The sequence below is a fragment of the Panthera tigris genome, chromosome A1 (genome assembly GCF_018350195.1).
Source record: "Panthera tigris isolate Pti1 chromosome A1, P.tigris_Pti1_mat1.1, whole genome shotgun sequence".
NCBI classification, from domain to species: domain Eukaryota; kingdom Metazoa; phylum Chordata; class Mammalia; order Carnivora; family Felidae; genus Panthera; species Panthera tigris.
Window position 1 is genome coordinate 77783988 of NC_056660.1, and position 16476 is coordinate 77800463.

The window sequence follows — 16476 nt, forward strand, 5'->3', positions numbered from 1 at the left end:
TTTTGTTTTTTGTTTTTTTAATAGGAGGACAATGCTCTTACCTAAGACGGTATCCTAGTTACAAGCAGCAGGACAGTGAACCTGCTTGCTTGTTTTCATGGTTGCATGAGAAGGAAGACGGCAGAACCCAGAAGGTGAGCTGGCTGCTGACTCCGAGACAGCTCTGCTGTGTCCCTTTACTTTTCCTTCTGGGCAGCTTTCCTAACAGGGCCCTCCCCTGCAAGTTCCCTGACCCCCCTTAGAACCACCTCCCAGGATGGCCTCTCCTCCACCAGCTGCTTTTGCTTCCCATTCGTGTCCCAAGCAAGCATGCTGTCACTTCCCCGCATTCATTCCATTTTTACCATCTCAGATTCCACAGTTTCTTACAGTTCTGACCTGACCACAGAGCGCAGGAAGAGTAATTTTAAATGCCTTGTCCGATAGGTGTTTGGGGAATCTGGAAGATTGGATAGACTCTCATGGATGAACTTGTAAGGTCATCTAAGACCCAAGATCATGGTGGAGATGGGATAGGGACAGGAGAACTCAAGATATCTAAGAGTAAGTATCAAAAATGTTCCTAGAAGAAAAATATTTAACGTTTATTTATTTTTGAGAGAGAGAGAGATACAGAGTGCCAGCAGAGGAGGGGCTTGAACTCACGAACCATGGGATCATGACCCAAGCTGAAGTCAGACGCTGAACTGACTAAGCCGCCCAGGTGCCCCGTAGAAGAAAAAATTAAACTATAACATGGTAGGGCGCCTTGGTGGCTCAGGTCATGATCTCGCGGTCTGTGAGTTCGACCCCCGCGTTGGGCTCCGTGCTGACAGCTCAGAGCCTGGAGCCTGCTTCAGATTCTGTGTCTCCCTCTCTCTCTGCCCCTCCCCTGCTCATGCTGTCTCTCTCTCTCTCAAAAATGAACAAACAGTAAAAATGTTTTAAAAATATATAAGATGGTAATGATCACAAAGAATATATTCTATTGAACTAAGTTATAAGTGTAAGATTTAAAAAAAAAAAAACCCACAAGAAGAAACTGAAAGCTGTTGTGGCTACTAGAAAATGTTAACTACAACAGTTTAAATGAACGTCTTACCTTGTCTGATTAGCTTGAAGTGCCTACCATAGCAATTACATAAATCCCTAGGTCTGTCGGATTCAGCTGCTTGAAACTGTTTATTGCAACAATAAAATATTAAGAACTGTTGGAATTGTAATAAGGTTTCATGATCACTTATCCTGGTCATTTAATCATATCTTTCAAAATAGGTAGATAACACTAATGAGAAATGGCAGAGAATCTTGCTGTCCTGTGTAGATTAGCAACAACAGGTAAAATACCAGTGTCAGAACAGAATGAACCACAGAGTTATAGCTTAAGCAGACTTCATGAAGTTGGAGACAGAATCGGGGCGCCTCGGGGGGGGCTCAGTTGGTCAAATGTCTTGACTTTTGGTTTCAGCTCAGGTCATGATCTCACCATTTGTGGGTTCGAACCCCCCAACAGCTCTGTGCAGGCAGCACAGAGCCTGCTTCGGATTCTCTCCCTGTCTCTCTGTCTCTGTCTCTCTCTCTCTCTGTCCCTCCTCCACTCACACTGTCTCTGTCTCTCTCAAAATAAAGAAATAAACTTAAAAAAAAAAGTGGAGACAGAATCCACTTCAGCATGATGGTGCTGCTCTGGGAAGAAAGTGTTACTAGGAATGAAAACAAGGCTCAGAGTCTTGGTTCAGGAAACGCATCCCATTTTAAGTCAGTGTATAAAAATTCTATCTGAACAGAGAGGGGTAACTGAGGGAGTAATTAAGCTGGAATCAGAGTCTGTGTGACCAGAAAGCCTGGAAGGGGCTAAGCCTGAGGCAGTAAGACCCACGAGACGAGTAAGCAGGACGGAACGAGGGCCCCGGGAGGAAGGGAGCTGGCGTGTGGCTTTATGTGATGAATCTGGACTGCAGAGCTCACATGATAAACACATCCATGAGGTCACAGGTCAACAAGCTTGAAGCTCACTCTAGGAAAGCAATCTGCCCTTTGTTTGATAAAGTGAAACATATCTGAGTGTTAGACCCTTTGATGTCCCTGAAATAGTTTTAATGTAAATTGCACTCATGTAGCAATGCCGAACATTCGCTTAATAAGAGAATTTAGCAGAAACACATCTTCTTTACCCCAGGGGTTTTTAGTACCACTGATCTTTGCCTTATGCCGATTGCTCGAATCCAAAAGGAATGAGAAGAAAACATAATGCGTAATTATACATTAATGGGGAAATATATTTAAATTATAAAATTGTGCTCTAAAGTAAGAATATTTTAAAAGGAAAAATGTTTCCGGAAGGACTTGTGATAAATGTGGCGTAACGTATAAACTTGTCAAAATCACTAAGTTGTACACCTGCACTAACGTTAACGCTGTGTGTCCGCTAGGCTCAAATTTAAGAAAATAAACGTTTCCAGGTCAATGTTATGTTTATAAGGTTGTAAACCCTTTCATAACAACTCCTAGATTTACAATGTGGTCTCAGTAGCCACGAGGTCATGTCTGAAGTTGTCTGTAAAAGTCATCTTTTCGTCAAGAAGTTGTGCATATACAAATGACATTAGTGTCTCCATGGTAACTAATGCATGTTAATGTTGGTTTGCAACCTCAGGGTAGGGAGGGTGAAATTTGAAACTGGGCTGCCATTTACAGAAGGGTAATAGGGACCAAAGAAAGAAGCAGAACCCACCTCCCTACCCCCCCACCTCCCCACCAGATTGGTGGTGGTAGGCGTAAGGGGCCAGGGAACTGATAGGAGGCTTGTTTTGGGGTAGCCGCAACACAAGCAGATTTCTGCACCAGCCCTCCAGAGAGAGGCTTTAACAGGGTTCAGTCGCGTACCCACCCCTGTGATCTCAGCAACGCATTACTCTCTCAACGCTTGTCCTAGAAAATGGCTCCTCTCCTCCTGTAGGAATGGTGAGCGCCGTGTATATTCCAAGGACAGAAGAGAGGACTGGACATTCCAAGTGCCCGGAGCCAGCTCACAGGGCATCCCGTGCTCACCTCCTTCAGCAGAGAATGGGTACATTTAAGAAGAAAAGATGAGAGTGAGGTTAACATGGTAGGAGATGTTCACTTGGCTAGGAAGCCTGAAAAGTAGCCCCCAGTACTTTTCTGGAGAAACCAAATTCTTACAGTTTAGGGGAGAATGGGAACCTCACAAATCCTGTATCTCAGGGCAACTCAGGGTTCAGAGAATCTGAATGTGTCTTTATCTCTTACTCATTTACAGCACAGTATCCTCTTTGAAAAGACTGGTGAAAGATTGTCTACTATTTTTTTTTAAATGTTTATTTACTTGTTTTGAGAGAGAGAGAGAGAGATACAGAGTGTGTGGGCATGCTTGAGAATGGGGGAGGGTCAGAGAGAGAGGGAGAGAGAGAGAAACCCAAGTCAGCGCGGAGCCCGACTTGGGGCTCGATCTGACGAACCGTGGAGATCATGACCTGAACTGAAATCAGGAGTCAGACGCTCAACCAATGCACGCAGGTGCCCCAAGACTGTCTACTATGGAGTAGGAATATTAATTGTTAGAAGAACTTGAATTAAAATTTGGATTACAATGACAGGATAATTGCTGGAATCTTTTTTTTTAATGTTTATTTATTTTTGAGGGGGGGGGGAGGGGGAGGGGCAGAGAGAGAGAGGGAGACACAGAATCCAAAGCAGGCTCCAGGCTCCGAGCTATCAGTCCAATTGCTGGAATTCTTATAATTTGTTCTGGGTATTTTGCTATGAGGTACACTGGAGGTATTTTATTTTTAGCTGGTTCATTCAAAATGTATGAAATATACAGACAAGTGAGGTTTTCGGTTAGTTTGCATTTTTAGAAGTTTTTATATTTGAATCGATTTCCTTCATTTCCCTAAACTGATTTTCTTCATTTCCCTTCACCACAGGTACTGATTGTTCAAGAAAATTCTTACGAGAGGTCTGACAACACATAAGCAAAGATTTCTACTTCTGACCAGGAAGGACTCATACAAGCCAAATTTACCCTCCAGCCTAAAACAACTAAACAGTAAGACAAAAGACATGAATGCACGAATAATACTTTTCAAGATTACAATAAAAGACAGTGACCACTGAGCTTACTGCCCTGAGAAGATGTCAGGTGCAGGAAGGAGAACCCAGGTGGAGCCCTGTCGTTTCCTGTGCCGAGAAAACAGGCTGAGAGTCTGAGGACACCATGTTGACCGAAGTTCACAGACGGCACGCCAGAGGTGAGAGGACCCCAGAAATCTGTAGGTGGCCCTCCTCAGTTATTCACATGAGTATTGATCTGTTCACACATGAAGAAAATACCGGAGGCTGGAAAGTAACTACTCAAAAAATTATAGGGAGCAATCAATGGAGCTCACACTGGGCAAGGAATAATTTCTATTTCCAATAGTCACAGTGGGAAACCCCTTAATTTGAGGAGCACGAGGTAGAGAACTTCACATAGATACTCATACAGCTCAGATGCAGGGGACAGTCAGACCTAGACTGAACCTTTCTTTTGTCTTGTGTCCAAAATGACAGCTTAAAAGTAACATCCAAAAGGACCCAACAATTTTCAAGTGACGTAACCGTATCACAGAACAAAGTTCAAGAATATTTGTAAGAATACAAACTATCTAGCAACCAAAAAGGAAAATTGCATGCAATCAAAAATAACCAGGCATGCAAAGAAATACGAAAATGTGTCCCATAATAGTAAGAAAAAATAATCAGTGGAAACCAAACCAGATGACAGAAGTAGTAGACAGGGACATTCAGACAGTTCCTAGAGGCCAATCCTCTGTGCTTGGCAAGACCACAGTGCTGTGGTCGTCTGGTTGCTCATCTTCAGAATGGGGGAATGGCCATTGTGGATGAGCCTTGGGTGTGTGTCTACAACACTGTTATAAGTCAAGGATTTCCACCAACTGTCAGAGGAAACATCATCCAGGTTATGCTCCCTATGGGTTTTTTTTGTGTGTGATTTTACGGAATGTTTATATTTGACATTAGGTTGAAGGTGGAAGGTACGGTAATATGTTAGTTACAACCAAGTTGTTGGTTATGACAGAAATGGGAAACTCAGTCCCCATCTTCTTATTTTCTTGTCCTAATTAGACATACCTTTTCTTTCTTTCCTTTTTTAATGTTTATTTATTTTTGAGATACAGAGACAGAGCGCGAGCAGGGGAAGGACAGAGAGAGAGAGAGAGGGAGACACGAATCGGAAGCAGGCTCCAGGCTCTGAGCTGTCAGCACGGAGCCCGACGTGGGGCTCAAACTCATGAACCATGAGATCATGACCTGAGCCAAAGTTGGACACTTAACTGACTGAGCCATCCAGGTGCCCCCCCCCCCCCAGACATACCTTTTACTTAAATGATTACAAAAGTCATTTGTTTCACAGCCTGGCAAATAAAGGTGAAGATTTGAACAACCAGGCTCCCAAATATTTAAATAATCTCCATAAATTGGAGCCACAGAATGGTTCTGTGGTCGTGGGCTGTACCCTTCCCAGGGCTCAAGGGAGCGTGCCTTCTCTGAGAGCCACGCAGATATCATCTACTGCAAGAAAGATTCTGGAAGTCTTGAAAAACTTGTTATTAGGGAAATACACGGCACTTGCCACGATGTCATTGTCAAAAGTGGAATCTGAAGCAACAACGCCATTTTGGAGCCACTGAAGTTTCTACGCAGCCTCCTTGTAGGAAACGATATATACATTTTTGGTCGAATGGGTTCTTCACACAGAGGAAAACATCAAGACCTTGCGTCACGATTGTGAATGGCAATGTGTCAGTTCATTATCTTACCCGAATCTGAATACAGCAAGGTGGACTACCCTCGTATCAGATTCTTGGGAAGATTAAAAACTACCATCAAGTCAGAACAAGAGCTCAACACAAGCCATTCCAATCGTGACTCAGTTGTACTTCGGGGATGGCAGAGCTGGTCACCAGAAAGCACTGAACGGTCCAGGCACGCAGCAAAGATCTTTGCTACCTTGATACCCAGAAACCTCAGGCCCCATCCCAAGTTCAACAGGTTAGGCATCTGCTAATCTCTGCTGGGCAAGTGGAATGAAGTGCCTACAGGTGAGGATAGCTTTTGCAGAGGAACATGGACATGCGATAGTAAGGTGCACTGTTATATTCTCCAGCAGCCCCAGACATGAGAGGATTCAGAGTGGGTGCTCACGGACAGGACAGCTGGAACACTGTTCCCAACAGCATTCTAGTTTTTTTTTGTCTAAATAACTGCTTTTATTCTCTGATAAAGTAGCCAGGAAAAAAACAAAACAAAACAAAACAAAACAGAATATATACCCACGAGAGGGACTTCAGCGGAAAATAAACCAGATTCTAAGTATGGAATGCCATTTTCTCTGTCATTTTGCCAGCTAAATGTTTCTCATTTCTCATCATAATAGTTACGGGGTGGATACGCTAAGGAAAAATGAAAATCCTCGCACTTCAACAGATGGGGATGGACCAGGTAATTGCCTCAGTTGAGAATCTTCCATATTCAGCCCTCTTTTGCGTGTGCAGATTGTGGAAATCCAGCAAGTAACTGGCTATCCTGCACTGTTGTGGCTAACGTAGTAAGTGTCTTCCTGTGGACACTTCCTCTAACCTTCCTTTGTAAAAACAGTGGTCTCCAAAAACTGTCTTTTATTGGTTAGTACTGAGATACTGGTTATACCAGATACCTGACTTGATTCCTTTTGACCATTTAGAGTTAGTGCAGGGCTTACGTAATTATTAAAAAGATGCAAATTCAGAAATTCTGCCATTGACATTTCATGATTTTCTGAAGATCATGATTAAGATACAAATTGAGTGATGGGTTTTCTTGATCCTTTTCAGGTCGATATATTTGAATAAATTTGGGGCCAATGCATCTCACTTATTGCAGACTTTAGTCTCTTCATCAATAACATAACTTACCTTTAAGATCTTTTTCAGGACCGTCATTCTGTCTTTTCATGAAATATCCATACTTTTTTGAGGGACGTAATTGAAACTGTCATAGTTTAAAAGTTCAAAGTTAAAGTACATGCGGGGCGCCTGTGTGGCTTAGTTGGTTAAGTGTCTGACTTCGGCTCAGGTCATGATCTCACGGTTCATGGGTTTGGCCCCATCTTGGGCTCTGTGCTGACAACTCAGAGCCTGGAGCCTGCTTCAGATTCTGTGTCTCCCTCTCTCTCTGCCTTTTCCCCACTTGCTCTCTGTCTCTCTCTCTCTCAAAAATAAACTTAACAATTTTGTTGTAAAAGAAAAGTTATAGCAGGTGTATGTTTCCAGGATAATGTTTTAACAACTTTCATTAATTTTTTAAAAACTAGATTTTTAACCCCTTGTGTTCAATATTAATTAGGGATTTGTTTCTTGAAGAACATGTCTTAATGGCAAGGCATTATTTGATTTTAAGCAAAACATAGACTATTTGAACAGGAGGTGACTATGAACCCGTGGCTATAACAAATGACTTAACTCGTCAGAGAGGAGAGTGGCATTTCTATACCAAGGGACTTGGTAAGCTACATAAATGTTTCCACTTTGAGAATTAGCTAATTGCTGTTATTTTCTGGCATTTGTTCATTAATCACTGTTCACATTTATCTCTTGAATAAATGACGGGTAACTTAAAGATATCATTGAGACACCTCTGTGGCTTTAATATCATTTGATAGATGGTCTGGTATAAAAAAGTAGATGTCAATTGGCCTCTTCTGATTTGCATTTTTTAACTTTTCTTTTCTTTTTTTTTAAATTAATTTATTTTGAGAGAGAGAGAGAGCGAGCATGGGAGAGGCAGAGAGAGAGAGAATCCCAAGCAGGCTCCACACTGTCAGCCCAGAGCCCGATTCAGGGGCTCATGAACTGGGAGATCATGACCTGAGCAGAAATCAAGAGTCAGTCGCTTAACTGACTGAGCTATCCAGGCACCCCTGATTTGCATATGTTTCTAGGTAAAGATCCTTTTGTGTAGCAATGTACATATTATACAGATAGACCTTTTCACAAGAGATTTACACTGAGTGAAATTACTGTCTTTACACCTCCTAATTGGATGGGCAAATCAGATGTAGGCAGGCTTTAAGCCATAGCCCTATTCCTGTGCCCTGAGACTTTAGTCCATATATGGACTATGTGGAAGAATCCTGATGTAAAATTCTCATACTTTATGTCCACCTGAGATCAATGTGAATTGTGCCAACTGTCTGATTAAAAAGCGGAGATTGTAACATTGGATTGAAAAAAAAAAACAACAACAACAAAAAACCAAGACCTAATGATACGGTTTTTACAAGAATCTGTTGGTTTACAAAGTCGGAAGCCTCTCTGGTAAAATCTGGAACTGGCTCCCGTACCCAGAGGTCAAGGAAAGACAGAAGGAAGAGGCCGGCTGTTCCAGATGGGAAGGTAGAAGTTTTAATGCATGAAACTTTACCTTGGAGGCTTGTCTTGGGCTGTGGCAAAATCAGTAGGTTTCTCCATCTCCTTACCAGGATCTTAAAGTTTATATAGAGGCTTACCTGGCATGCAGGCACGGGGACCATCCCGATGATCTTAACAGCACAATGCTGCTCAGGGGCTGCGTCCGTGAAGACAGAATGTACATTCCAAGAACAGGGGAGGGTGTGGGGGCCTCTGATCGCCCTGGGGCCAACTCACAGGTCAACTGGTGGTCACATCCTCTTGACGCCCACCTCCAACAGGATCACACTTTACATATAAAGTTACAAATAGTTTAAAGGAGAAAAGATGAAATGAGATATGGCGCTGACACTAATCAAAAGAAAGCTGGGTGGCTGTATCAGTATAACAAAAAGTAAATTTCATCTCAAGGAATATTCCGAGGGATAAAGCAGATTGTTTCCAAATGATTAAGGGGTCAGTTCCTTAGGAGTACGTGACAATTCGACACATTATGCACTGAAAACAGAAATTCTACATACGCGACATGAAAACTGACAGGTCTGCATGAAGAAATATGGAAGTTCATGGTTATGGCTGGGGATTGCAACCGCCCCCCCCCCCGAATAATGGATAAGACGGTGTCTTAGTTTGGGTCGCTATGACTAATGACCACAGGCTGGGTGGCTCATCAACAACACAAACTTATGGAAGCTAGCGGTCTTACATCAGGGTCTGGCATGGGGGTTCCTGGGGAAGACCCTCCTCTGGGTTGCAGGGGACTGTCTTCTCATTGTGTCCCCATGGGGCAGAGACCTGACAAGCAAGCTCACTGTGTCTTCTCATAAGGACACCAATCCCCTTGAAGGGGGCTCCATCTCGTGACTTGATCACCTCCCAAAGTCCCCCTCCTTCTAACGCCATCACACCGGGGTTAGGATTTCAACATACAAATGTTGGGAGTACACAAACATTCAGTCAATAGCAAATAGATAGAGAAACCAGACTTTCATACAAATTGTAAAGCAGGGTAATCCCTGCAGTGTGTAACTGTGCAGTGACTTAGAAAACTCTGTTTCCAGGTAATACACACGACATTCTCCATTTGTTGACTCCTACCAATGCTTGTAGGGACACGACTAATGTGGATGTGTTGTTTTATTGGGAATGCGTGTCTCTGTGTCCCAAACTACTAAGAATTAGCAAATTATTTCTGTGCTTAAATTTCCAGTTTGAGAACGGTCTATTAGAGGACAGATTAGGAGTGTAGTAAAGTACAAAGAAGTCACTGCACACACTTTTCCATGGGATGAGACTGAGTAATTGATGTTCTGAAAAGTGACAAAAACTTTAAGTCAAGACGTGCACGTAGCCAGGTTCTCTGGGGTTTCTATTTAAGACATTCTTCTTTTACTAGCCTGTCCCTCAGGGGGTTGCCAAGCTGGATCATGCCCGTTTCTGCAAGAGAGAAATAATTACTATTTCAGAATCTGATGTCTCCATGTAAACAGAGGGCTCGCCAACGGCAGACCAGCATTTGTATCTCACTTTACAGAGGAAAATTACCTTCGGGAACTGAACCAATATTGACGTTCTTAATAATATATTGCCTTTATGCTTGGATAGCAGAATCATTTTTTAAAACCTTATCAAAGTCAGTTGTGTATTTGAAGCCACTGTGGTGACTGATGAGGCAGAGTGTGATGGGAATAGTTAGAATACAAATACGATATTGTTTGTGATCAATGGGTTTTCTTTATATATTTCTCTCACACTTTTTTCTCATAAGGTGCTAACATAGAAACTTAGATATATAACAGATATAAACACTTATCAAATATATAACCTATATTTGAGAAGGATAAGCACCTTAGTGTTATAAAACATAAACTGTCCTGTTGAATCCATTTTAGTATATTAACTGGCATCTCTTGTTTGATATTATAGTCTTGGGTGCTGGCTACCAGAACTAACTTTTGATAAATATGTGCAAGTTTCTCCTACTGTAGAAATCTTGCAATATAGGGGCCCCTGGGTGGTTCAGTGGTTAAGGGACCAACTCTTGGTTTCAGCTCGGGTCATGACCTCACGGTTCCTGGGATTGAGTCCCGATTTGGGCTTTTCACTGACATTGAGAGCCTGCTTGGGATTCTTTCTCTCTGTCCCTCCACCCCCCCCCCCTCAAAATAAATAAACTTAAAAAAAAAAAGAAACTTAACAATATAGAGAGAAACAGAATGGTTTCAGATAAAATGCCACACAATAAGTATGGAAATGGGTAATACTCCTCACAGCACATTTGCTATTTCTTGGTGCCAGTGTATAAAATGCCAAGAAAACCATTATGTGCTGAAGTATTTATTTTACTTTTAATTCAGAATCATTCTTACTAGTCCATATTATCCTTAGTGCCACGGTTGAATTGCTTTCATAAATTCACTGATTCTGTAAATTATTTTTGTGAGAATGAAATCTGAGTTGGGACTACATTCTTGTCACATTATGTGTGGAAAACACCTTCATATACGTCATGTCATAGCATAGAGGGTAACTCAATCGATCCTTAAGACATCTTAAAATTCACAAAATTTATCTCAGTGCATGGAAAAATAGGAAATCTAAGTGAACATCACAACAGTATCTCAGAATCGTCCTTTAATCCACTCCCGGACATGCAGGGGCTAACACCACGTAAGTAGGAAATTTTCTGAACGCCACATTGTTTTTTACATATTCATGTATCACGTATTTTGGATAAGAATATTCTGAATAATTAATATGACTATAAAGTCATTTGAATAAAGTTATGTGTTATATACAAGACCCTTTGCGACTATATACTATAGTGTGTGTGTGTGTGTGTGTGTGTGTGTGTGTGTGTGTGTTTGTGTGCAGGCGCATGCACCACATTAACTTCAGAATTAAGACAGCCTAGAGTTCTCTTGGCGAAATGCGGACTGTTTACAGGGCCAAGCAGGAACAAAATTTGGGGGTGGGGGTGGGTGGGCACGTCTTCTACTCTGTCATGAAAATTATAACAGAGACCAGATGCCCAGAGAGAGCCTTGACCTTGCCCATGATTATCTTGTCCCACCTGAAATTCCTATTTTCGAGAATTCAGGGGAATCTCAAGGCTCCGTATGGCCTCTGTATCATCTCATCTCATCTACTGACAACTGCCACAGTCCCCGCGATGGCCTTTGTTCTGGTCGGACTGTCCGGGGGGGTGGGAAGGGGGATGCCCGCCCCAGGTCACAACTCTGGGTCACGGCGCAGGAGACCCACGCCGGGGCCACCTCCTTCCCCTCCAGCGCCCAGTCCTCTTGCTGGAGTCGGGAAGGAAAAGTTGGACGCGGGAGCCCCATTCTTAGCCTGTCAGCAAAGCGAGGGGAGGGAGAAGCCGGAGGGGGGGATCGGAGGAGCGGAGAGAGGCGCGGTCTCGGCGCGGGAGAGCGTGGGCAGCAGGGCGGCCGGAGCCCCGGGCGACCACCCCGGCGGGAGCGGAGGGCGGCGGGAGCCGAGGGGCCGTGGCGGGAGCGGGGCAGGCGGCGCCCCCCCCCCCCGGGGCCTGGAGCCGAGCCCCGCGGCCGGCGGGGCGCGCAGGGAGGGGCGAGGGCGGCCGCGGGTCCCGGAGGCGGGCTCCGAGTGGCCGCGGCCAGCCTCCCGCCGGCCCGGCTGCGCGCACCGCGCCCGCCCCGAGCGCGCCGCGGCCCTGGGCGCAGGGGCCCCGCGCACCCGCCTCACGCGCACCCGGCGCACACGCGCAGCGCCGCGCCCGGAGCGGATCCCCGCGTTCGCGCCGCGCCCGGAGCTGATCCCGCGTTCGCGCCCCCGGCTGCACGCGTCTCTCGCGGACCTTTCTCGGCAGGTAGGGCGGCGGCGGGGCGGCGGGGCGGCGGGGCTCGGGGCGTGGGGCGCGGTCCCCGCCGCGGGGCGGTTGGCCGAGCAGCCTCGTCCGGGTCTGGAGGCCGGCGGGGCGCAGAGGCACCCCTGCCCCGCGGCGCCGGTGGCGACTCCGGGAGGGCTCGGGGGTGCTCGCGCCGAGGTCGCGGGGTGCCCGGCCCGAGAGCCGGCGTGGAGAGGGGGGCGTGGAGAGGAGGCTGGCGGTCCTTTCCGGGGAAGGGGACGCGGGGAGGTGTGTGACCGCGGAAGCCTCCCAACTCTGGACGTAGCCCAGGAGAGGAGGCGAAACTGGCAGTTTGCAGGGACCTGGAAGCCTGTGGTTGCGGCGGGAGGTGAGGGCAGCGGCGCGGGCACTTAGGGGAGCCCCACTCCTCCCCGGAAGGCAGCAGGGGGCCGTCCTCCTTTTCTCTTTGGGGATGAGAAGGGGCCACTACTTGAGAGAACAAAGATGTAGGGGTGAAGGAGGGCTCCCTGGCCGTCGCCTCTCCCACTGATCCCACTGACCCCTGGCCGTGACCCCCGCCGGACAGCGTCCGCCCCATTGTCTGGGAGGGCCCGGGCCAAGTGGCGGGGCAGCGGTGGTACCCATCCGGGGCTCTTCTCGGCCCCAGCTCCCGCGGGCGCCGCCCACCTTCCCCGGGGCTGGGGAGGACCCACCGGCTGGGTGCAAGTGCTGGGTTTGGCCGGTGCCTTGTACGCCCCCGACAGGTAATGGGGGTGATCTTCATCAAGTTCTCCGGGCGTATCTGTGTCACACTGAAAAGCTGAAGCCACTCGCTGGGCTCAGCTCTCTGTTTGGGGAGTGAGCCAATACGTGTAAATTGTGTGTCCATCCTTTGCCACCTGGTAGAATTATTTCGCCCCTGGAGGAGAAGGGGTTGGCTTTTGCTAAGCAGGGCCGAGTAAAACTTAACGGCTCTGAACCGGCGGGAGGAGAGACCTTGAGCAGCAAGGCTGGAGAACAGGCAGTCTCCATCCTGCCCAGCGCAGAAGCTCCCGGGGCGCGCTCTCCTGTTTCAGTCCTGGCTTGCTTTGAAGATCTGGTGAAATGTTTGGGGTCTCTGTTCCGATGAGGGTTAACATGCCTCGCGCAAGTTTGCCCTGGGTTCTTGGGGATGCAGTCCATCCATGCATCTCCTGGTGACTTCCACTTCGAAAGGAGACTAACAACAAGAGACCCCAGAGTCACCGCGGAGCTCCCTAAACCGAAGCCACATGACTGAGGCCAGGGAAAGGGCAGACCTTTTGGGCCATCAGGTTTCCTCTCTAGGGTATCACTGCATAGCTGCCAGAATAAATTACATTTCTCTCTTGGTATTTTAAAAGGCTTTGAAGGTAATTTGGCAACCGTGGGTTAAGGGTCCTCCAGAACAATTTGTCTGTTTGAAGTTGTTTAGTTTATTGAAATTACACAAGCCTGTGTAGTGTAGCTAACAGCTATGGCCCCTTGCCCCGTGTAACCAACCTGTGTGAGCAGAGGAGGTTTATGTGTGATAGACTTTTTGGAAACCAGAATATATGGCATTGCTTTCACGGTAGTGTTAATACGCCCCCTGTGATATGTTACTTGCTGTAAAAATCATCCAGAGTGTGATATTTACTTACCAAAGGAGAAATAAGTTTAATCAATACGATTTCATCTAGAGGGCATAAAGCTATGTTTCTGTTTATCTGTGTCCTTTGAGAACTGGGGGAATGAAATTTGTTCAGTGCATACTAAAAAAACTAAAGTTTTATTTTGCATGTGAAATAATACTTTAAATACGCCCCGCCCCCCCATCCCCTCTGATCTGAGAATGCTTCAGCATACAAGCTCCAGGCCATTAATAGGATCTGTGGATAAGTCAGTACTCCTGCAGATAAAGAAGATTGCCCGGCAAATGTGAGCTCACTGCAGATCATGAACGTTCTTGAAGAAAAGAAGCATTTCCTCCCTGTTAAGCAATCAGGAGTCAAACCATGATATACGCTGCATTTGCGATCCTAATATATATGTGTATGTGTATATGTGTACATAACTTGCGGGTCGTGTAATGTGTTAAAACATTTGCCTAAGTGAGAAAATAAATTTCACTGGAACCAGGATGTTTGAAAATGATACTTCTTTATATTTGACCTGTGGTGAGTTGAGCACCTCAAGCATGTACCTGCCTTTTTGGGATCTTCTCACCAGGGCACAGGACTCAGAGGACTTAGGTCATTTTTTCAAGGTCAGAGAGCTAGGTCTTGGCAAGGTTACTGGGACTTTGTCTTTCTACCGAACAGCAGTGTCCGGTGATGTTAACATTTCTTCACATGTCTATTAGCCATCTGGATGTCTTCTTTGGAGAAGTGTCTATTCATGTCTTTTGCCCATTTCTTCACTGGACTGTTTTTTTGGGTGTTGAGCTTGATAAGTTCTTTATAGATTTTGGATACTAACCCTTCATCTGATATGTCGTTGGCAAATATCTTCTCCCATTCTGTCAGTTGCTTTTAGTTTTGCCGATTGTTTCCTTCGCTGTGCAGAAGCTTTTTATCTTGACGAGGTCCTGAGATGGTGCATTTTAATAGCAGTGACTGATCTCTTCTATCCTCACCCTTTTCTCCTGTTGTTCCCTTTTCTCCAAGCCTTCTGGCCATTCCGCTGTTCTGTTCCTTTCTGTCCTAGGAATAACACATCACTCTGGAAGAGTTTTGCAGAGCAAAGGGTGAGGCTGTCAAGGGAACAGGAGACCTTTAAATGAAAATTACTTCATTTAGAAATGCATATGTAATTTACCTTTATGGATTAAAAAAAGGCCAGGTAATAAAAAAAAGATGCCTTTCACACAAGGTGCACTGAGGCGAGGAAGCAGTCATAGGAAGTCAAGTGTCTTTACCGTTAGAACTTGAGAAGCAAGTTGTTTTCCCACCTGGGTTCTCTTCCAATCCTCTCAGCCGCCCCTGGAAGGTGAGAGTGGACATGGTCACTCATTCCACATTCCCAATTTCCTGTCACTGAATTCTGTTCCTTCTCCTTCTGTAGACCCACCCGGGCAAAATTCAGGGCTCTTCCAGAACTTCCCTGTGGTGGGTGATTATCACATTCTGTTCTGTCTCAAGTCTGTTTCCAGCCATGCTCTTGCAATCTCCAGCCTGGGATGGGACCCTCAGTATGGATTCAGGCTATGCTTCTAGAATATCAAACTAATGCATTCACTGAAATCAGGCACTTGGACTCACTGGCCTCTTTCTTGAAGCAGCGACTTTCTTTTTTCAGGGAAATATGCTGATGAGTTTTAGCCCATGGAAAGTGAAACAAATTCATTAACATTTTTGTTGTGATATTTCCTGAGAATGGGCAGTCACTCAAGTACACAGGCACTTGACCTAGGAAAGAAGGTCGCACATCTCCAGGGACTAAGTATGTGCTGCCTGGGCTGCCTGATCTAGGTCCCCCGGAGGAGCCTGGTAAGAGTGGGTTTCCTGAACCCACGAGAATCTGGGTGGGACCCAGGACCATCCCTTCAGCCAGCCCTGAGTGATTTCCGTGAGCACTGCATTTTAGAAGCTCTGTGCAGAGGGCGCTCGGGAGTTCACATTTTGCCAGCTCCCACCAGCTAGAATTACCTGGCTTTCCCAACACAGACAGTAGTCTGCACAGATAACTTGGTTATTCTCCCGTTTGATTACAGTAACTGGGAAGACCTGACAGTATATCAGGAGGGTCTCAGGAAGTTTCGCTTCACATTATCCGCCTGTAACTAAACGTGCGCATAGACAAAGGGTTGCCGTTTTCTAATAGATGGTAAATTTCAAGTGGCACCGTCACATCAAGCTGATTTGTATTCTCTGCTGGATTGCAATTCTTTCTGTATGATTGTGTTAACAAGAACGATTTTAAATGAGCCGGTCGTTATAATTCTTGCAGTGCACTTGTGTCCCTGGATATGGAGGAAGCTGGGATAGAGTTGTCTAGACCACCCCCTTCATTAGGGTTGCTCAGCCCCTTGCAGTGCGGCTTCCTCTCAGACCCTGCTCGAGAGACGGTCCTCTGCCCTCATCCTTGCTGCTGAACAGCGTGGACAGCAGACCTCTCACCCCTTAGCAGCTCCTGGCTCCTTTGTCTCCTTCCGTGGCCTTTCTTCCCTTGAATCTCCTCCAGCTGGCTCTCCCCGTGGGC

General features: G+C 45.9%; 1 protein-coding gene across 1 annotated transcript in view; it reads left to right on the forward strand.

Annotated features, from left to right (window-relative positions):
* The first annotated feature begins 12238 nt into the window (after positions 1-12238).
* The window catches only part of MYO16 (myosin XVI), a 610989-nt gene continuing 606751 nt past the window's right edge, over positions 12239-16476 (forward strand). Inside the window, exon 1 of the mRNA XM_042980064.1 lies at positions 12239-12297. The gene's annotated coding sequence lies outside the window, so the exon portion shown is untranslated. The remainder of the gene's footprint in view (positions 12298-16476) is intronic.